Source organism: Rhinatrema bivittatum, chromosome 9, assembly GCF_901001135.1.
Source record: "Rhinatrema bivittatum chromosome 9, aRhiBiv1.1, whole genome shotgun sequence".
Classification (NCBI taxonomy): Eukaryota; Metazoa; Chordata; class Amphibia; order Gymnophiona; family Rhinatrematidae; genus Rhinatrema; species Rhinatrema bivittatum.
This window is the reverse complement of record NC_042623.1, coordinates 106,969,195-106,989,338: the sequence shown is the minus strand read 5'-3', so window position 1 is coordinate 106,989,338 and position 20,144 is coordinate 106,969,195.

The following is a 20,144-nucleotide window of genomic DNA, read 5'->3' as shown; positions in this document are numbered from 1 at the left end:
TGAAAGGTCTTGTATTGGAACTAATGCAAAGGGGCCTTGAGGTTAAGACAAGAAGCCCTGGAACTCAGATGTTATTGCTATTCAAGGAGAAATGAGAGCAGGGGACCATTTCTCTTCCTATGTGCATGCCTGGGTACAGGCCGAGGGATCCATCCTGCTCAGGAGTTACAGTAGTAACTGCTGTTCTGTGTGCTGTTACCCCCAAGCCTTATATTAAGGGTAGTATATTTACAATCAAAATCAATCAACTGTCAAACCCATAGCAAAATTACTACTAGCACATTGTTATGGGGTGAGCAGCCTTCTTGATAATTCAGACAATGCTGCTTGAATGTGCTTTACTTTTGGACTTGGCTGTAGAAGCAGTATTGTGCTTTTTTTCCCTAATGCTGTGCATCAGTACTCTGGGACCATAAAAGTTGGGGTCCAGTGTTGACTGTCATCTGAATCCAATTCCCCTTTTTTCCCTGCTGTCAAAGTAGAAAGCGATGTTGCAGTTGTGTCAAAAGCATCAAGGCTGATTGGTTAAGGATAGCAATCCCCATGCCTTCTGTTAAGGATAGTAACTGCTGCTCCGTGCTGGTTACCCCCATGCACCCTTTTCTTCATTTCCAACCTCCAACCTTTAGGGATCCATAGTGCTCTGCTTATCCCATGCCTTTTTTAATTAATTTGCACTGTTTTCATCCTCACCGCCTCTTCGAAGGACATTCCAGGCATCACCACCCTCTCTGAAAGAAATATTTCTTGATGTTGGCTCTGAGTTGTCCCACTAGAGTTTCATTTCGTGACTCCTATTTCTAACCGTTTCCTTTCCAACGGAAAACGTTCAAAGTTTTTGCATCATTAAAATCTTCAGGTATCTGAAGATCTGTATCATATGCCCCGCACCTCCCCTCTTCCAGGGTGTACCTAAGTCCTTCTGATACAGACCCCCATACATTTTGGTTGCCCTTCTCTGGACCACCTCCATCCTGTCTCTATCCTTTTTGAGATGTGGAAACCAAAACTGAACACCAATGCTTTTAGTGACTTTATTTACCTCCCACCACCCCTAATCTCATTCTTTGATTTATAAACTCTTATCCCACATAAGAGGCAAGAGACATTTTCATATCAAAAATCAATTAGCAGATTTATCTAAAATAAGGGAGTGACCTAGCCCTTATCAATTAAATTAATTATCCCTTTGCAAGTCATTGCCAAATTAACATTAAATATACCATATAAATTAAAGGATTCTGCCATTTTATCTCCTGGGCATGAAGAATTAATGTTACTAAAATTAACATGTTATCCATTTATTTTATTTTGGGCATGTCCCCTGCTATGTCCTGGAATGTTTTTCACTAATATTAATAGTATGCTACTTAAGTTTCTCTGGGACAATAGCCTTTCCCTATGAAAATGTGGACCTTGTGGTGGCCAAAGCAGGCAAGGGTTTGACTTTCCTGAACTTGCAGGCATATTTTTGGACTGCCAGACTGGTGGATATGTGCACTTGGTTAAACCTAGACAGGCTGGTCCCTGGGTTTTCACTGGAGTGTAAGATGGCCAGAGAGGTGGATCTCTATTCTATACTCTTACAGTCAGTCCCCCTCAGGCTGTGGGAGGCAGGAGGTCTGCCCCATCATTGCTTGCACAGTCAACGTTTTGAAATTTAAGTGTAAGAGCCTCAATATTAGGGAAGGATTCCTTCTTTCTCCTTATTGTGGAATCCTGCCCTGTCAGTATATACATTCAGTTTGGAGGCTAAGGCATGGTGGGATGTTGGGCTCTGATTTATGGAACAATTGTTGGATGAATGCTCTGTTTAATTCTTCCATATGTTTAAATCTGAATTTGGAGTGCCTGATCAATCCCATTCTCACTATAGCAACTTGCTCCAAGTAATTGATAGATATAGACTGGGTGGGGTAGGAGCTAGTGAACTCTTCATTGGGTGAAGCTATCTTTTTAGAAGAGGATGCTTCTTAGAAGATGAGCACTATAATTTATAGGATGATTACACAAACTTGCCTGCAGGCTAAACCATCTCTTCTTGTTGAGGAATAATAGTGTAGAGATTTGGATCTTTAGGTTGATAGAAAGGAATGGCACTGGATTTGGACAGATGCATTGGTCTGTTACGTAATATATATCCCCATTTTTTCATAAAATTTCTTCCTCCTCATCTCCATTTTGTTGGAGAGTTTGTGGCAAGCGTGTACATACTTGCATGTATGGTTGGAATGTCTTTCCTTCCTTCCTTTTTGATGAGAGTAAAAAAGGTTTACATTGTTTGATATCTAAATGGCATGCTGTAATTACCCCGGATTGTATTGTTTGGGTGTGGGGAACCAAGACATGGATAATAGAAGAAGGTTGAGACGGTTGTCTAAGATGGCTCCTAGGTCTCTACGTGGGAGGTTTGAAGGAGGGCTGGTGGCTTTGAGGATGGTATTGTTTGTTTTCTGGGTATAAGCAGGTATTCCGTTTTCGAAGCATGAGTATTAGGTTTAGGCTGGTGAGGAGGTGTTTTGATTTCTATTAGGCAACTATCCCAGTATTCTAATGGTTTTCATAATGGATTCTTTTACAGGGATCACGATCTGAACATTGTCTGCAAAGAGGAAGTGTTTCAGGTTTAGTTTCGTGAGCAGTTGGCAGAGTGAGAGCAGGTAGACATTAAAAAGTGTGGGTGAAAGAGAGGAACCCTGCGGAACCCCTAGGGAGGATGAAACGTAGTGGGATTCTTTATTATGAATTTTTACCTTGTATCCTCTGTTTCTCCAGGAAAGTTTTAAACCAATTCAGTGCTGAGCCTGTCACTCCTATGTTTGCCAGCTGTTTTAGCAGGAGGTGGTGGTTGACTGTATCGAAGGCAGCCGAAAGGTCAAGGAGGATTAATAAGAACGCTTGACCTTTATCGATGCCGGGAGAGAGGAAGTCCATGAGGGAGAGAAGTAGCGTTTCAGTGCTTGCAGCTTTGCGAAAACCATATTGGTTTGGGGACAGAATATTGTGATCCTCTAGTAATTAGGTATTGAGTGTTCACTAATTTTTCCATAACTTTAGCTATAAATGGGAGGTTGGAAACAGGGCGGAAATTGTTAGGATCGCTGGCATTTAGTTTTGTTTTTTTTTTAGGAGTGGTTTGATGAGGCTATTTTAAGGTCATCTGGATAGATACCCTGGGACAGGGAACAATTTATGATGTCGGCTAGGGTTTTTGATATAATAGGTGATTAGAAGAAGCATTTTGGAAGGTATTTGATCAAAAAGGGTGTGAAGATGGTTTCATTTTCTTCAGCACCGTTTGTATCTCTGAGATGGTGATGAGTTTTGAAGGAGTTGAGCTGAATGTCTTGTTTGGGAGAAGATATGTGCTATCGGATGTGCAAGTGTTTGGTGTCAGCTGATTGCGGAGGTCGGAGATTTTTTTAACTGAAGTGAAAAGCCAGTTCGTCTGCTTTAGTCTGGGATAAGTCGGTTGGGATATCTGGAATGATAGCTTTTGTGAGACTGGAAACGAAGGTGAAAAGAGCTTTAGAGTCGCAAGATGAGATGGTGAATCTTAAGGGCATAGTAGTCTCTTTTGGTTTTCAGGGTAATGCTCTTGTATAAATGGAGGGAGCGTTTGTAATCAGAAAGTGGGGGCTTTACCATTTTCTTTTCTTTCTGACGAAGTAGATGTTTGAGTTTTCGCAGTTCATCATTAAAACCAGGGTTGTCTTTTGGACGCATTTTGTGTAGGCTTTTTAGTTGTCAGCGGACATAGTGTATTGCTACTGATTCTGTTATTTTGGACCAGGATTGGAGGGCTGAGTTGGGCGTGGAGATGTCAATGTGTGAGAGATCCGGGGCTAGGAGCTTGATGAGGTGCTCCGAGGCGCAAGGTTCCTGTAGAGATGATGGTCTGGAGTAGTGATTAGAGCCCGGTTGTAACAGAGAGAAGGTAGTGGAGATTAATGAGTGATCTGACCATGGGACTTGTTTACACACTGGTGTTTGGTTTGTGCAATGCCGGATGTTTGTAAAGAAAAGATCCAGCATATGACCTGCTTTGTGAGTAGGGTTTGTTGATTTGCTGTTTGAAACCCATTGCTGACATTGCGGTGAGGAAAGCTTCGCAGTTTGTTGAGAGGGGGGACTTTGTCAACATGTAAGTTTAAGTCTCCCAAGATTATAGCAGGAGAGTCTAGGTTTAGGTGAGAAGCTATAATTTCGAGAATGGGGGAGGCATCGGACTCTAGCAGGCCTGGAGGGGCATAGACTAGGAGGATTTGGAGATGTTCTGATTTGAACAATCCTATTTCTAGTTTGGTAGCTGCGTGGATTGGGTAGTGTGTAAATCTCAGGGACTTTTTGGCAGCTAGGAAGATATCCCCTCCTCTTTTTTTTTGTCTTGGGATAGAGAAAAAATCATAGGTTTGTGTTGGTAATTGGTTAATGAGGGCGACGTCCGAAGATTTGAGCCATGTTTCTGTTATGGTGCAAAAGTCTGGGGTTGAGTCCTGCAGTAGGTCGTTGAGTATTAATGTTTTGTTGGTGAGCGATTGGGAGTTAAACAGGATGATAGTGAATAGAGTGAGTCCTAAAAACTGTGTGGTGAGGGAAATCATGATTGGGATGAGGGATTTGTAGGTGCGTGGAAGGTTGAGCATTGTTGATTATGTGATAGCTAGTTGTAGAGACCGAGTAGAGGGCAGTGGAGGATGGTAGGGACGCGCCTCGTGGAGGTGAAAGGATTGAAGGGCCTTGCCCTGCAGGGTTTTTGTGGGTGTAGGATTCCAGGCAGGGTCTTCTGTCTCTGAGGAGTTGTCCTTATAGTGAGAAGAGAGGGAAGTTCTGAAGAGGTTGCTTGGTTTTAGAGTGATTTCCTGCTGGTGAAGGGTCGAAGGCTAGCTCTTTTGCTCTAGATTGGTGATGGCTTGGTAGAAGAGCTTAGGGATTTGGTGCTGCCCAGCGGGGCTGCACGAAGGGGCGCACTAAGGCCCTTGCTGCAGGATCATTTCCTGCTGCACCAGGTTGATGATCTCCGATCATGAGACCTTCCTCCTCCAAGGCAACACCAGGGATGCCAGGCTGGATTTGAGTCTTGGCTACTATGTCCCTGAAGGTCTCATCTATATACCTCTCTGTTTGCCTCAGCTCCTCCAGGTCTGCCACTCTAGCATCCAGAGATTGGACTTATTCTCTGAGAGACAGGAGCCCTTTGCCTCGGAAGCACACATACAACTTCTCACTGGCAGTTAAAAAATCATACATGAGACACTCGATGCAAAAGATTATGAGCCCCCCCCCCCCCCCCCCGCCTCTTGCTGCTGGACTGCTGCCTTCATCTTAAATTTGTTCAATTCCTAGTTAGGTTTTAGGTTGCTATGGGTATAGGATTGCGTACTATTAGGGTCCTTTAAATATATTAGTGTATTCACTTTATATCTGGTAGTGACATACAAGAGAATGAGCAAACTCTTGGTAAAGTGTGGTGAATTTCTGAGTTTAAGTTAAAAGGCTAAAAATGACACCTGCTTTTAAATTAAAGGAGGAGCTAGGGGTGGGTGGGAGGGTTGGGAAATACAAACACACTATCTTCTATTTGTTGCCTGACTTTCTGACTACCTATTTAAAGCAAAACATACAAATGCACTAAATAATATACTTCAGTAGTTTACTTCTCCCCAATAATTTTAAGTTTAAAACATTTCTCCAAGCAGTACTTTCTGATTTTTTCCAGCCACCAGCAAGGTGATCCTCTCCTTTTAGTGCTCCCACCTACTTCAAACAGCCTCTGGGGACGATGTTGAATGGTATCTCCTTTTTGCTCACTAATTCCTATCAGGCTGATACAGTACAGTGCGCTCCGGTGGATAATTATGAATTATGACGTGCGGCCAGACCCGGGCTAACAGTGCGCTCCAGTGGAGCGCACTGTTAGCCCGGGTCTGGCCGCACGTTTTCGACGAGCTAGCTTACCCCTTATACAGTAAGGGGTAATAGCGCATCGAAAACGCGTGACCAACCCCCCCCCCCAAACTAATAGTGTCTGCAACATGCAAATTAGTTATTCCTGCGCAATCCAGAAAGCAAAATGTGCAGCGAAGCCGCACATTTTACTTTCAAAAATTAACGCCTGCCCAAAGGCTGGCATTAATTTCTACCAGTGCCGGGGAAGTGTACAGAAAGCAGAAAAAACTGCTTTTCTGTACACCCTCTGACTTAATATCATAGCGATATTAAGTCGGAGGCCCCAAAATTAAAAAAAAAATTTAAATCTAAAAAAAAACATTTTAAAATCTGCCCGTGGTCCACGGGTCGGAAGACCGATGCTCAATTATGCCGGAGTCCGTTTTCCGAACCCGTGGCTGCCAGCGGGTTTGAGAACCGACGCCGGCAAAATTGAGTGTCTGCTGTCAAACCCGCTGACAGCTGCCGCTCCTGTCAAAAAAGAGGCGCAAGGGACTCGCTAGGTCCCTAGCGCCTCTTTTTACTGCGGGCCCTCATTTGCATACTAAATTGCACGCACAGGAGAGTGGCTTGTGCGCGTGTCGGGAGAGCGGGCGCTCGCCTCGGAGTGCCGGCTCTCCCGTGGGTTTTACTGTATTGGCCTGTATGGTAGGGAACAAGAGCCATTTAGAGGCTGACCAGGAAGTTGCAACATAAATAAAGCCATACAATAAAACATACAATAAAAACACAGGTCAAAACATACAGCATTTAGGTCAAATTTAAAACCAAGTAGACCAAACAATATATAATAACATATATACACAAATCAAGAATCTAAAAAAAGGGAGACTAACACCTAACCAAAAGCCTATTGAAAGAAAAAAGCCTTCACTTTTTTTCCTAAAAGACAGATAATCAAGCTTCTGTCTGAGATCAAAAGATAAAGCACTCCATAAATTAGAAGCAAAGGGTGTGTCATTCAACTGAGTAATTTAATTGGATGGATACTTGCCTGTGCTTTACAGTCTATAGCCCAAAGTACTCTGTTTCTGTAAATTACTATGTAATACAGAGTTCTAGCAGCTGTTTTGTCATGAAGAAAACTGAATTATTTGCACATTTTTATTAGACCAACATAACAATTATATAAATATTATGTTATACATGGACTTTAGAGATCATATAGGTCATTTAAGATTCTATAAATCAGCAACTGACCTTGAAAAGTTATTCTGTTCCATATTAGCTTTTACTCAAAAGCATCACTGAATACAAGTACCAATAAAACGGTAGGAGCAGAAGTTTGTAGAATTGAATTAAGAGCCTAGAAAATCAAATCAAACCAACTAGCTTAGAATTATGACAGTTGGTTTTCTAATACATATTCAGTGAGTTTTGAAAAGAAAGTATGAAATTTAATAGTATCATAAAACCGTCAAAGGAAAATATAGAGTATCAAGTGAGTTAATCTATGGAAGGTTTTTCATTTTACAGAGTTGTTTTTCATTTTAATGTGATTAAATCTCTATAGAGAAAGAAGTTTCAGAACTAGTTCATGGAAGAAGAGCGAATCATATTGATAATCGTGTAATATAGATTAGGTAAAAGTTCTTTATCTTTTGAACATTAACATAATAGAGTCCATTTTCAGCCACTTTGCGGCTTGGCTATGATATGGGAACTGACCACGGAGGCCCGCGGCCGGCCCCCTCCACCTGCTGGCCTTGTACCAGCGACCACACCAGACCAAGGGTTCTAGTGGCGGAAGGGAGCTGAGGCGGATGTGCCCTACCGTGCGGGCCTCGTGCTGGACTTCTGCCGCCAGCGCGGCCCTCCTGACGCAGCCAAGCTTGCCTGGGTCCTCCTGTCTCCTGGCTGCCTTAGGCGCATGCGTGCGCACGCCCCCGGATGTTATTTAAAGGGACCTCGGCAGGAGGTGCCTCAACTCCACCCTCTTGACCCAGGCCTATATTAAGGCAAGGCCTGCTCCCAGACCTTGCCTTGGCTTCCTTTGGCTCCCGCTCCTGTATCTGGAGGTTCCTGTTCTAAGATTCTGCATTCCTGACCTGCTTGTTTCGAGACCCTCGCTTGACCCTAGACTATGAGATTCGCTGCCTGGCCTGACCCACGCTTGAACCTGGACTATGAGATTCGCTGCCTGCCTAGACACTCGCTTGCATCTGAACCACGAGAATTGTCGCGTGCCACGACCCATACCAGGACCACGAGACTCTCCGTACCTGAGACCCCACGTAAGTCCAGCTGTCCCCGGTACCTAAGAGCTCAACCTGAGGGGAAAGAGGGCTGGTAGTGGTGAAGCCCCAGTGGGGTCTCAGTCTCTCTCTGGCCTCGCCAGCCGACGGTGAAAACCTCTCCATAGGTAGCACCAACTCCCCCTCGGCCCAGGGATCCACGACCATAACAGGCTAGTTATGTGGCTAGAATTAGCTGCATATGGCAATGAATTTCGACCTCCTAATTTCTATCCTACACAGAACAAGAGATGAGATATACAAAATCTAATCCCTCTATATATTTAAAGTACCACTCTCTTCTTCCCTGAAACCACAATACTGCAATAATATTATCAACATTTTTTGTTTTAACCACTTGATCTTTTTGTCTGTTTTAATTATATTTATAATAAAAAAAGTTAGGAGTTTCAGGCTGAGTTTAGATTTTTCCCCTGAAGATTTAAGTCATATCAATTTTATGAATAAAACAAGCCTTATTAAAGGTGATGTTATGGTGGATGTTATGCTCAGTTTTCTCAGTGATGATACTGGTTTCTATAATTATTTTGTATAAGGTTTAACTATTCAGATGAATCTGCTTATAAATGTTATTTATGAAGGGCCTGATATTCAGTGCTGGCCGTTTAAGTAACTTAGGGGTTCATTTTCTAAAGGGATTGCACGCGAAAAGTCCCTTTTCGCGTGCAATACCTAGATCGGGGCGGGTTCTGGGCGGCGTCCACTCCGGAAGGGGAGGAGTCGGGGCAGCACCGGGGCGGATGCCACGAAGACATCGCTGACAGCGAAAAGGTAAGGAGCCTTATCGCCGTCAGTAACGCACCCAATAGCACCATCTTTCATGGTGGTGCTCTTGGTTTGCGAAAGCCAGCAGCGATAGCACCGCGGTGGTGCGATCACTGCCAGCTTTTGCAGGCCAGCCCCCCGCCCCTGGTACCACGTGATTCACAGAGCCGCGTGACGATAGAAAATCTAGCCCTTAGCTGGATATGACTACTCTGGCTAAGTTACTATGTATATTCAGTGGTACAACAAAGCCGCTGAATATATGCGTATATGTGCCCTTCTTAGCTGGATAAAGTAACCCGGCTAAGTATAGACCTGCTCTACAGGGCATCTAAACTTAGATGTACACTTATACAGCTAACTCCAAATATCGGGACTTATACGGCTAAACAGTGGCTGCTGAACATTGATGCATATTCAGCAGCCACTACTTAGCTGCATAAGTCAGGCTTATCTGGCTAAATAGCACTGAATGCACTTTGAATATTGACCTCAAAGTCTTAGGTCTGTTTTATGTAACACTATTGAAAATATGGCTTAGATCTATTATTAGCCTATCAAGAATGATTTAAAGTGTTTAAAATAGTTTATGTTTATTTTAATTGTAAGTGGTTTTATTATTATTTGTAGGTGCTATTTGTGTGTTGATTTCTTGAGTTTATATTTTATTATTGTTTTAATAATGTGATATTATGGATTATATTTGATAAGTAGATAATATATGATGATTTTACTGTGTACTTCTTTGATGTTAGCTAGAATTGTGATATTTAAATAGTAAACTGAACTGATGTCAGATTTGAGCTTCAAGAAATTATTGTGATTTCTAGTAACATATAAAGACTATCTGTCTTGTGTCTGGCCATAAATGTTGTCTCTCTTGTTATATCCATGGCAGAAATGAGCAAAATAGTTTGGCTTAAATCTAGCTTTATCTACCATTTTTCCAGATACCAATGTCAGGCTCACTGATTTCTCATGCTTGGGCAATTCTTTATTTTGATCTTGGGCAAGAAAAAGACCCCTAGGGAAGAATAGTCAGTTATATTTCTATGTTAAAAGGTTCCTTCCTAAGCTCTATGCAAAATAATCTTTAGACCAGTACTTATCGATAGTGCCAATCAGAGGGTAGGGTTGGGGATAGGTAGGTAATTTGTCTTGGGCCTCAAGCTCAAAGGAGACTTAAATTTAGGTACTTGTTGATTTTTTATGTTGTCATTTTTTTTTTTAATTTTTATTATGGCTAGAGTCCTTAAAAGCTAGAAGTAGCCCAGGCTTCTCTAGACCTTTAAGAAGTCCAGCCTGTCACAGACTCTCATGAAATCTGAATTAGCAGTAGTTTCAGTAACCTTTAGAAATACACTCAGATTAATTTTTAAAAAGTTCACTGACGTGACAAATACTGTGTTAGTAAAGGTTACCAGATGGCTCTGTGTCACAAGGGATAGGCTGAGTTTGCCCTGGGTTTGTCCTACAGCACCCACTGAGTTGAAGCCTGCTGTTTTATTAGAAATTGAAACTACAATTACAATGGGGCAAAACAAAGACCAACTCAGCCTATATCACATGATCTGGGACCATAAATCAGTTAAATCTCTGCTTGCTTTAAGCTCTGCATTCTGAAGGCTAGTTGCAATATTGCTGCAACAGTAAACTTTTCTGATGAAGAAGCAATGCATCCTTCAACTCGTCGGGGACTACAAGAGTATTACAAAGAACATAAGGAAACAGTCTCCAGGGTAAGAGTACTAAATGAATGGAGAAAAAATCCCCAGATAAACAACTTCTGGTATTTGACACAAACAAACAACAAGCAGGGTTCCTTATACCAAACCAATCTCTGAAGCCCATAGAAAGAGTTTTATAATCCTTAAACCCTATCCTTTCACACCATCTTAAAACCAAACATTAGTAGAAATATTTTGTTATGATTAGTGTGTATGTGGACCCTTGGCCCGAGGTGCAAGTTGATACAGCCTGTGGGGAGGAGCCCCACAGGTCCGCACCATCAGGAGGCGAGGTGTTGGAGTGTAGGGAAGCTCTGTGCACAGTCGAGGGGAGAGCCCCAGAGACCAGGAGATGACCCCCGTAGGGTAGCAGTCTGTAGATGGCACTTGGAAAGACTGAAGAGAGAGGGCGCCAGGCAGATCAAGGGATGATGGGCGCCCGAACTGCCAAGCAGGATCTTCTCTGATGGTGCAGCCCGAGAGGCAGAGCCACAGCGCAGTGGGCATAGAGGGAGAGTGTAGGCGAAGCCCCCCAGGGCAGGGAGCCCGAGCCCAAGTCCAGTAGCTCACGTAGACAGGTACCTGAAGATCGGAGGGTAGCTGGCTGAGAAATGGAGAAACAGGCCCGTGGAGCAGGACAGCTGTCAATTGTAGAATCACAAGGAGCAAGCCCCAAGGAGCGGGGAAGCCCAGGGTGGTCTTGAAGTTGGTGACTGCGGCCTGAGGAGCAGGAAGATGCGAACAGTTTTTGAAGGATACAGCGCAACCCTGAGGAGCGGGGAAGGCCGGCTGAGAACTCATAAGTCGCTGCAGTAGTTCCCAAGGAGAGCTGAGGTAGAGCAGGAAACCAGATGGAACCCAAGAGGCGCAGGGCCAGCCTAAGGAGCAGGGTAGGCCAGGGAACAGGTCCCCGTAGAGCGCACACTGACCCCCGAGGAGCGGGTGCCAGATAGGGACCACGATACAAGCAGGAGCGGTGTCTCAGGAACAAGGCAGGCATAGGACTTGAACGGAACTTGTTGCCAAGTCGGCTTGCTGGGGGCAAAGCAGGAGCTTAAATACTGGCATCCGATGACATCATCAACAGGGGACGCCCCCGAGGTTCCCGCCAAAGTGGCTTCACAGGTGGGACTTGTGACGCGCGCGCGTCTAGGAGGACCTGACATCGGAGCCGTAAGTAATGGCGTCCATGCCTCCGCAAGGAGGCCCGCGGAACACGGCTATGCAGAGAGGCCCGTGCAGTGAGGAGACCCAGGGAGGGTAGGAAAGCAGAACAAGCTGTGAGTACTCGCGGTCGCAGCCATCTGCGACCGACAGGCATAACACATTTTAAATTAAATCACTCATACCTCTCCAGCCTTTACTCAGTCCCAAATTTTTCAAAGCCTGGTGACAAATCTTGTTTTTATAGAGAAATTGCCTAAACAAAAATCCAGTTTAGTCACATATTAGAAGATGAGACTGGTATCAAACCCAACTGACACAGTAATGGGCCAGATTTTTAAACTTATGCGTGGGCGTAGATTTGTTCGCGCAACCCGGCGCAAACAAATCTACGCCCGATTTTATAACCTACATGCTCTGGCCCCCCCACCTTCCCCTCCCTTCCCCTATCTAACCCACCCCCCAGCCCTAACTAAATCCACCCCTACCTTTGTTGAAAAAGTTATGCCTGCCCGAGGCAGGCGTAACTTGTGCTCGCTGACCTGCCATCCCCCAGCACAGGCCGCTGTGCCGGAGGATTCGTCCCCGCCCCGGACCGCCCCCGAACCGCCGCCACATCCCCGGCCCCACCCTGGCGCACCCCCGAACCGCCACCATGCCCCCAGCCCTGCCCCAGCCCGCCCATTTTTGAAAGCCCTGGGACATATGCACGTCCTGGAGCTTGCGCACGCAGGGGCAGCTTTTCAGGGGTTACACGCGTATCCCTTTGAAAATCTGCCCCAATATATTTTTGTTTCATTTTATTCACAGGTTCATCAATGAGAAAAGTGCTTTCAGTTCCCTTTTATTCTATTTTCTAGTTTATTTTAACTGTATTTCCAGTTTGATTATCCAGAAGACAAAGAGACATGGAATTCCTGCTAACTGAATGTATTAGTAAGTCATCTCAGTGGCAACAACCAATTAGATGCAAGCAGAGGTTTTCCAACATATGTTAATTCATGAATTTGTCAGTCTGTAGCCAGAGGGATTGGTCTTCTGCCTGTAAATAGCATTTTTTTTTATTGGATACACTATAATGCAATGAAAGATAGTTCACTGATTAGATTGGTCAACCCTTTTCTTTTATAACCAGTAAGAGATTTATTGTCCAAATTCAGTTTGCTTGATTGATTTAATGATATATCTGTTAGTGTTATATCTATCCACAAATTTCAAACATGTACGATATAATGTTATATATTCAAGACACAGCTGATAGGGTTGCAGTGGACCGTCATATCACCCACGCACACATTTTCAACAGTGTTGCAAAAGGGTCATATTTAATCATGGATCCATAGCAATAATTCAATTTTTTTTTAATTTTTGCATTGCAAGTAAAAATAGGAAAATTACTTCCCTTTTCTTAAGCGGCAGAACAGCACGTGGTAAGCAAGTTCTTGAAGATCACCCTGAAATCACCGGACACAATGTCGTGTTTCGATTGAAACTGCTTCAGTGGTGAAATAATTGCAGTGGTTTTGGCCTTGAAATCGTCGGTTCAGTGTGCTGCGGCAGTCAAAAAAGCAAACAGAATGTTGGGAATTATTAGAAAGGGAATGGTGAATAAAACGGAAAATGTCATAATGCCTCTGTATCGCTCCATGGTGAGACCGCACCTTGAATAGTGTACAATTCTGGTCGCCACATCTAAAAAAAGATATAATTGCGATGGAGAAGGTACAGAGAAGGGCTACCAAAATGATAAGGGGAATGGAACAGCTCCCCTATGAGGAAAGACAAGAGGCTAGGACTTGTCAGCTTGGAGAAGAGACGGCTGAGGGGGGGATATGATAGAGGTGTTTAAAATCATGAGAGGTCTAGAACGGGTAGATGTGAATCGGTTATTTACTCTTTCGGATAATAGAAAGACTAGGGGGCACTCCATGAAGTTAGCATGTGGCACATTTAAAACTAATCGGAGAAAGTTCTTTTTTACTCAACGCACAATTAAACTCTGGAATTTGTTGCCAGAGGATGTGGTTAGTGCAGTTAGTATAGCTGTGTTTAAAAAAGGATTGGATAAGTTCTTGGAGGAGAAGTCCATTACCTGCTATTAATTAAGTTGACTTAGAAAATAGCCACTGCTATTACTAGCAACGGTAACATGGAATAGACTTAGTTTTTGGTTACTTGCCAGGTTCTTATGGCCTGGATTGGCCACTGTTGGAAACAGGATGCTGGGCTTGATGGACCCTTGGTCTGACCCAGTATGGCATGTTCTAACATTCTAACTAACAGCTCATGCACAACATTTTTGTCAATACAATAAAATGTATCACAACCTGCAAAGAATTCCTTGACTTCTTTGTTAAGTTATATTCTAATTACCTGATTTATTTCTTGAAATTGGGCTGAAACAATCATTTTATTCTACTCTCACTTTTTATAGTTCAAAGGTAGACCCATAACTAGATCACATGCAATGCATCACATGCATCAATTCAATAGGGAACAATTGGGCCCAAAAACTTGCTGGATATGACTTAGATTTTATAGGCCTTTAGATGAGTGAAAGGCAGCCACCAACAGAGCATACAATTTTTACAGTGGTCAGAAAAATTAGGATTGAAACCTAATAATACAGTCCAGCAAATCTGGACAAGTAAAGACCTGAAATCGGTCCAGACTAAAATCAGGTCAGTAAAACAGCACACAGAGATGTGCAGTAAAGATCAGGAATCAGATACACAGGAAGAAAATACAAGCAGTAACAGGAAGGGGAACAGGAAGGAATTTGAAAAAGTTGGAACAAATTGGTACAACAAGGCAACTTTTTCTACCAGCTAGCTAGGAGTTTGACTAGAAACAAGAAGTAAATAATCCAATTAATCAGGTGCTGGACTATTGGGAAGCAATCAGGAGCTTACAAAGGTAGAGCTATCCTGACTTAGGTGAGGAATGAAAAGAGTCCAGAGGATGTTTTGAACTAGACTGATCAGTTGATTACTGTATTAAGGCTTGGTGCTGTGAAAACCATATATGTGGTTCAATTATGACTTTTTTTAACCTCAATTTTAGGGACCCAACTCTAAGTCTCCAGTACTCTCTCATAGGGATGGGCATTCAGGATAAATGGAAAAAGAAATGAGATGAAATTTCCTATTTTGTTTTGTATTGTTTTCAAAATGGAATGAGTTAAATTCCGACAAAATTTCATCGGAATCTCATTTTGTTTTGAAAACCTTTTCTTTAAAAAAAAAAGCTGTGAGTCAGGCCGAGGCTTAGGCCCGAAGCCTGGACCTTGCCTATGGAGTGGGCCGAGACCCAAAGCAGGGGTCCCAGCCTACATCCGAGTATGACTCTAACACCTCAGCCTAAACCTAGGCTCAAAGCATAGGCCTTGCTTAGACATAAGCTGCAGCCCGACGAAGTGAACGTGGCCTTTGCTCGAGTTTGATGCCAGGGTCTCGGCCTAGGCCCTAGCTTGATGACGGGGCCTGGGCCAAAACCTGAACAAAGGCCCAGAAAATTTCCTGATGGCAAACCCTCCCCCCAAAACTTACCAAATCTGATGCTGGGGCCTCAACCCAGACCCAGGTTTGATGCCAGGGCCCAGCCTGGAGGCTGGGTCCTGACACCTGGGCCTCGGCCTGTGGCCTTGGGCCTGGGTTTGGGCCCTGGCTTAGGCTGAGGCCCAGACATCGGGACCCGGTCTCCGAGCCAGAGCATGGAATGAAGTCTGGGTACAGGCCCTGGCCTAGACCGAGGCCTAGGAGTCAGGTCCAGGCCTCCAAGTCTGGGCCTTGCAAAGGCCCTTGGCTGAGATCACAGTGACCTCAGCTTAGACCCCATTCAAAGCTCTAGCTTGGATTGAGGCCTAGGCCTCATTTCAGATCTCACGGACCAGGTAAGTAGAGTCTGGGAAGGATCCTGGCCCTGGCATTTTTCCGGGTGGGTGACAGGAATCCTGTCATTTTTTAAAAATGAAATAAAATGTCCCCTCCTTCCCATCCCTACTTTGAGGGGGAGTGGGGGGGGGGGGGGGGGGATGAGGAAGTGGCCATCTTGCTGACTGCATTACCATTTACAGGCTCTCTTTTGAGATGGGAACTGCTTGGCCAAGAACTGCACAGCCACATGTCATAGCTGGGTGATGATGACTGATTATCTTCCTTGTTACATTCTTCCCCCATGAGCAATCTATTCAACCACTGCAGTTGTTGTCCTGCTTGTGTCACTGGTGAGGCAGACTCATTTTACTGGCTTAATGACATCCTTCCTACTTAGTCAAGTTAGTCCTCTACTTAGTTTACCCTGTTGATAAGTGCATGTAATTGGTAAATCAGTGTGTGCTTGAGAGTCTCAGCCCAAACTAGCTTGGGGTGTTTGTGCTTGTGTGTATATATCTGTGGAAAATGGTGATGCGGTGGAAGGGGCCACTAATAGTACATATGCAAGAAACAGTGCACACAAGACGGGGATAAAGAACTGGCCATGGCCTGGTTAAGTATTGCTACTGGGACTACTGCTAGTAGATTCAGTTAGAGCAACTGGAGCCCGTGGTTTTCTCATTCATTCTTTCTTCTTTGGGGGATACTGTAAAAGTATAATTACTATCTTTACCTATTGGATGCATATGGCTAACACTGAAAATGTATTTTATTGTTCTATATTGTACAATATGGGGAAGATTTTAAAAGGTACGCGTGTGGCGTACATTTGTGGGCTCAACCCGGCACGCACAAATGTACGCCCGATTTTAGAACATGCACGCACAGCTGCACGTATGTTATAAAATCAGGGGTCGGCACGTGCAAGGGGGTGCACACTAGTGCACCTTGCGCGCGCCGAGCCGTCAGGGAGACCAGCTGGCTTTCCCCGTTCCCCCCCCCCCACCTTCCCCTCCCTTCCCCTACCTGTCCCGCCCCAGCCCGAAAAAAACCCAAACCCGTACCTTTATCTCACAAGTTACGCCTGCCAGAGGCAAGCGTAACTTGTGCTTGCCGGCCAACTGTTGGCGCACGATCCCCCGGCCCAGCGGCCTTGCAGAAGCCTCTGGCCTCGCCCCACCCCCAGACCGCCCCTTTTTTCAAGCCCCGGGACTTACATGCGTCCCGGGGCTTTATGTGTGCCGCTGGGTCTTTTGAAAATAGGCCCGGCATGCGTAACCCCCCCCTACACGCGTAAATCCTTCTGGATTTACGCGTGTAGTGATTGAAAATCTGCCCCTATATTTTTATTTTATTTAGTTATTTATTTATTGGTTTTTGTATACCGTCACTCGGGTTCCATCGTAACGGTTCACAACAATAAATAATAATGCACAATAAATATACTAAAATCAACTTCCTAGGACTACAAAATAAAACAAATTACTAAGGGCTGAATTTTAGAAGGGTTACGCGCATAAGGTATCCATTAAAATCTGGGATCGGCGCGCAGCCTGCCTCCGTTCCCTCCGAGGCCACCCCCCCTGTACCTTCCCCTCTCTTCCCCTACCTAACCCCCCCCCCAGCCCTATCTAACCCTCCCTACCTTTGTTGAACAAGTTACGCCTGCTCGAGGAAGGCGTAACTTTGCGTGTGCCGGGCTGGCTGCCACACGCTATGTTCCGGTCTGGGGGCTGGTCCGGAGGCCGTGACCACACCCCCGGAATGCCCACGGATGACGCGCCAGCCGCATCATGTCCCCCCCGACACGCCCCCAGATGACGCGCCGGAAGCCTATGCAAGATAGGCTCGGCGCACGCAGGGGTGGGGGTGGGGTTGGGGTAGGTTTTCGGCGGTTACGCGCGTAACCCTCTGAAAATCTACCCCAATGTCTGAAAGCAGTGCAAAGAATGCACTGGGAGGTTTGCACCGGGATTTGGAAAAGAAATCAGCACACATACTTTCCCTCCTCGACCACTTCTCTCCCCTTTTTCTTTGTGGATAAAAGTATGCGAATTGTGAAACAGTGAACAGGTGTTTACTCACATAAAAACGTTTGATTATTATCCCTTCTAATCCTCCACCCTTTAGGTGGCCAAACTGACCCCTGTTACAATGTTTGCATAAAGACTGAAACATTAAAGGATCACAGTGTAAGCAATTAATAAGGGGCTTTGCTGAGGCTGAGATAGTTGGAAAAGCAGTAGATCGAAGAGGCTGTTATTACTAGGTTAACCTAAAGTATTTCTAAAATACTCTTATTTATAAAAGAAAAAGATATAAAACAATTCCATCCCAAACTTCTCCTTCCTACTTTTGTGCTTATAAAGATACCTGTTCTAAGAAATATCTAGTCCTGACGAAATCAGTTATAGGGGATGAATATGTATTGCATTTCATGTGTTGTACTGATAGCTGTGTTTAGCACAAGGATGTAGAAAGTTGTCAAGTTCCTGTCATGTCTGAAGTTCTGGGCATAGACAAAATGCAGCTTCAACAAAAGATTTATAAAAAGCACAAAGCTGAGCAGCCAGCTTTGTAACTATTCAGTTTGATAGGAGCCAGGAAGCTAATGCAGTAGAGGGCTTCTAGTGGAACATAATTTGCTCTTAGCACCTGCAGAGAATGTCCACTGTTCGGTGAAACTCTGAGTGATTCCAGCACTGCTTAGCAAAATGGCAGCGAATGTTGGACGACAGCTGCCATCATTAACAGTTTTCTAGTGCCACGCTGTCCTAATGCCATTATTGAGTCTGTCAAAACAGAGCCATTCAAATTATGTCTGCAGAGTCACAGTGTTATTTATAGAGATAAGTTTTAGCATCTACTTGTTTGATATTTAGATGCCTCATCTGGTGAGCTAAGAGCATGTTAGAAATGCTAATTTGCAATGATGATACTTTGGCAAAGGGCATTTTTAATGTGCTTAATAACTTCTTTCGGAAACAAGATAGCTCTTGGAAAAACTGCATGGTTAGCTGGTGATAGAGTAAATGTGAACACAGCGAAAACAAAATGATTCAAAACACTGATTTTGGAAACCATTCTATGTTTGTTTGACCAAGGATTGGATATGTTGTTTCACTTATGGACCGGAAAGGATTTGGAAGTTTGCAGTATGGATGCTGGCTAGGCTGTGTCCATTATATGTACCTGTTTTTCAAAGAAGTCCAAAAGAATGGCAGTATGGATAGTTTTCCCAAATTTTGGGACCTGAAAACAGAAAAATCCTCAAACTTGCTGTGGCTGTACTCACATTGCTGTGAAAGGAATTTTGGTGAAATTACCAGCAGCTCCCAAATTTCACAAATGAAAAGCATCCTCTATTTCAGAAGCTTGTTACAATACTCCATAATCTTACTACTACTATTTGTGGTTTCTATGGTACTACTAGATGAATTGCAGTTATTGACGAATATTGCTGCTAGATTGCTTTTTGGCTGCCCTATATCTACCCACATTTCTCCAGTTTTATGTTTTAACATTTTTATTAGTTTTATTTCTCCAGTTTTAAAAGAATTACATTGGCTCCCTGTTGAGTCATGGATTTGATTTAAAATTTTCACACTTGTACATTTTCACTTGTAAAATTTTCACACTTGTACAAATATCATGGGCATTTTATATGTCAAATGCCCATGATATTTGTAGGCATTAGTACAGTTGTCTTGTCCACAATGAGCTCTATGCTCTGTGAATAATCAGCTATTAACAATTCCAGGGGCCTAGGAGGTACGCTTGTAGCAAACTTCACACAGCTTTTTCTCAGATCACGTCAGTATTATGGAATTCTATTCCTTTACAATACGACTACTCTCAGATTATCAAAATTTTAGGAAAATATTGAAAACCTTTCTTTTTAATATGGCTTTTGACATTATGGATGATGAGTTTTATTTCCGCACAGGAGACTGGTGAATAATATGAGAAGCTTAGGAGTGAGTGCCGAGGTGGTGGCCTGGATTGCAAACTGGTTGATGGACAGAAGACAATGTGTGATGGTAAATGGAACTCTCTCTGAAGAGAGAGCGGTTTTAAGTGGTGTACCGCAAGGATTGGTGTTGGGACCAGTCCTGTTCAATATCTTTGTGAGCGACATTGCGGATGGGATAGAAGGTAAGGTTTGTCTATTTGCGGACGACACTAAGATCTGCAACAGAGTGGACATGCCGGAAGGAGTGGAGAGAATGAGACGGGATTTAAGGAAGCTGGAAGAGTGGTCGAAGATATGGCAGCTGAGATTCAATGCCAAGAAGTGCAAAGTCATGCATATGGGGAGTGGAAATCCAAATGAATTGTATTCTATTGGGGGGGGGGGGGGGAAGGCTGATGTGCACAGAGCAGGAGAGAGACCTTGGGGTGATAGTGTC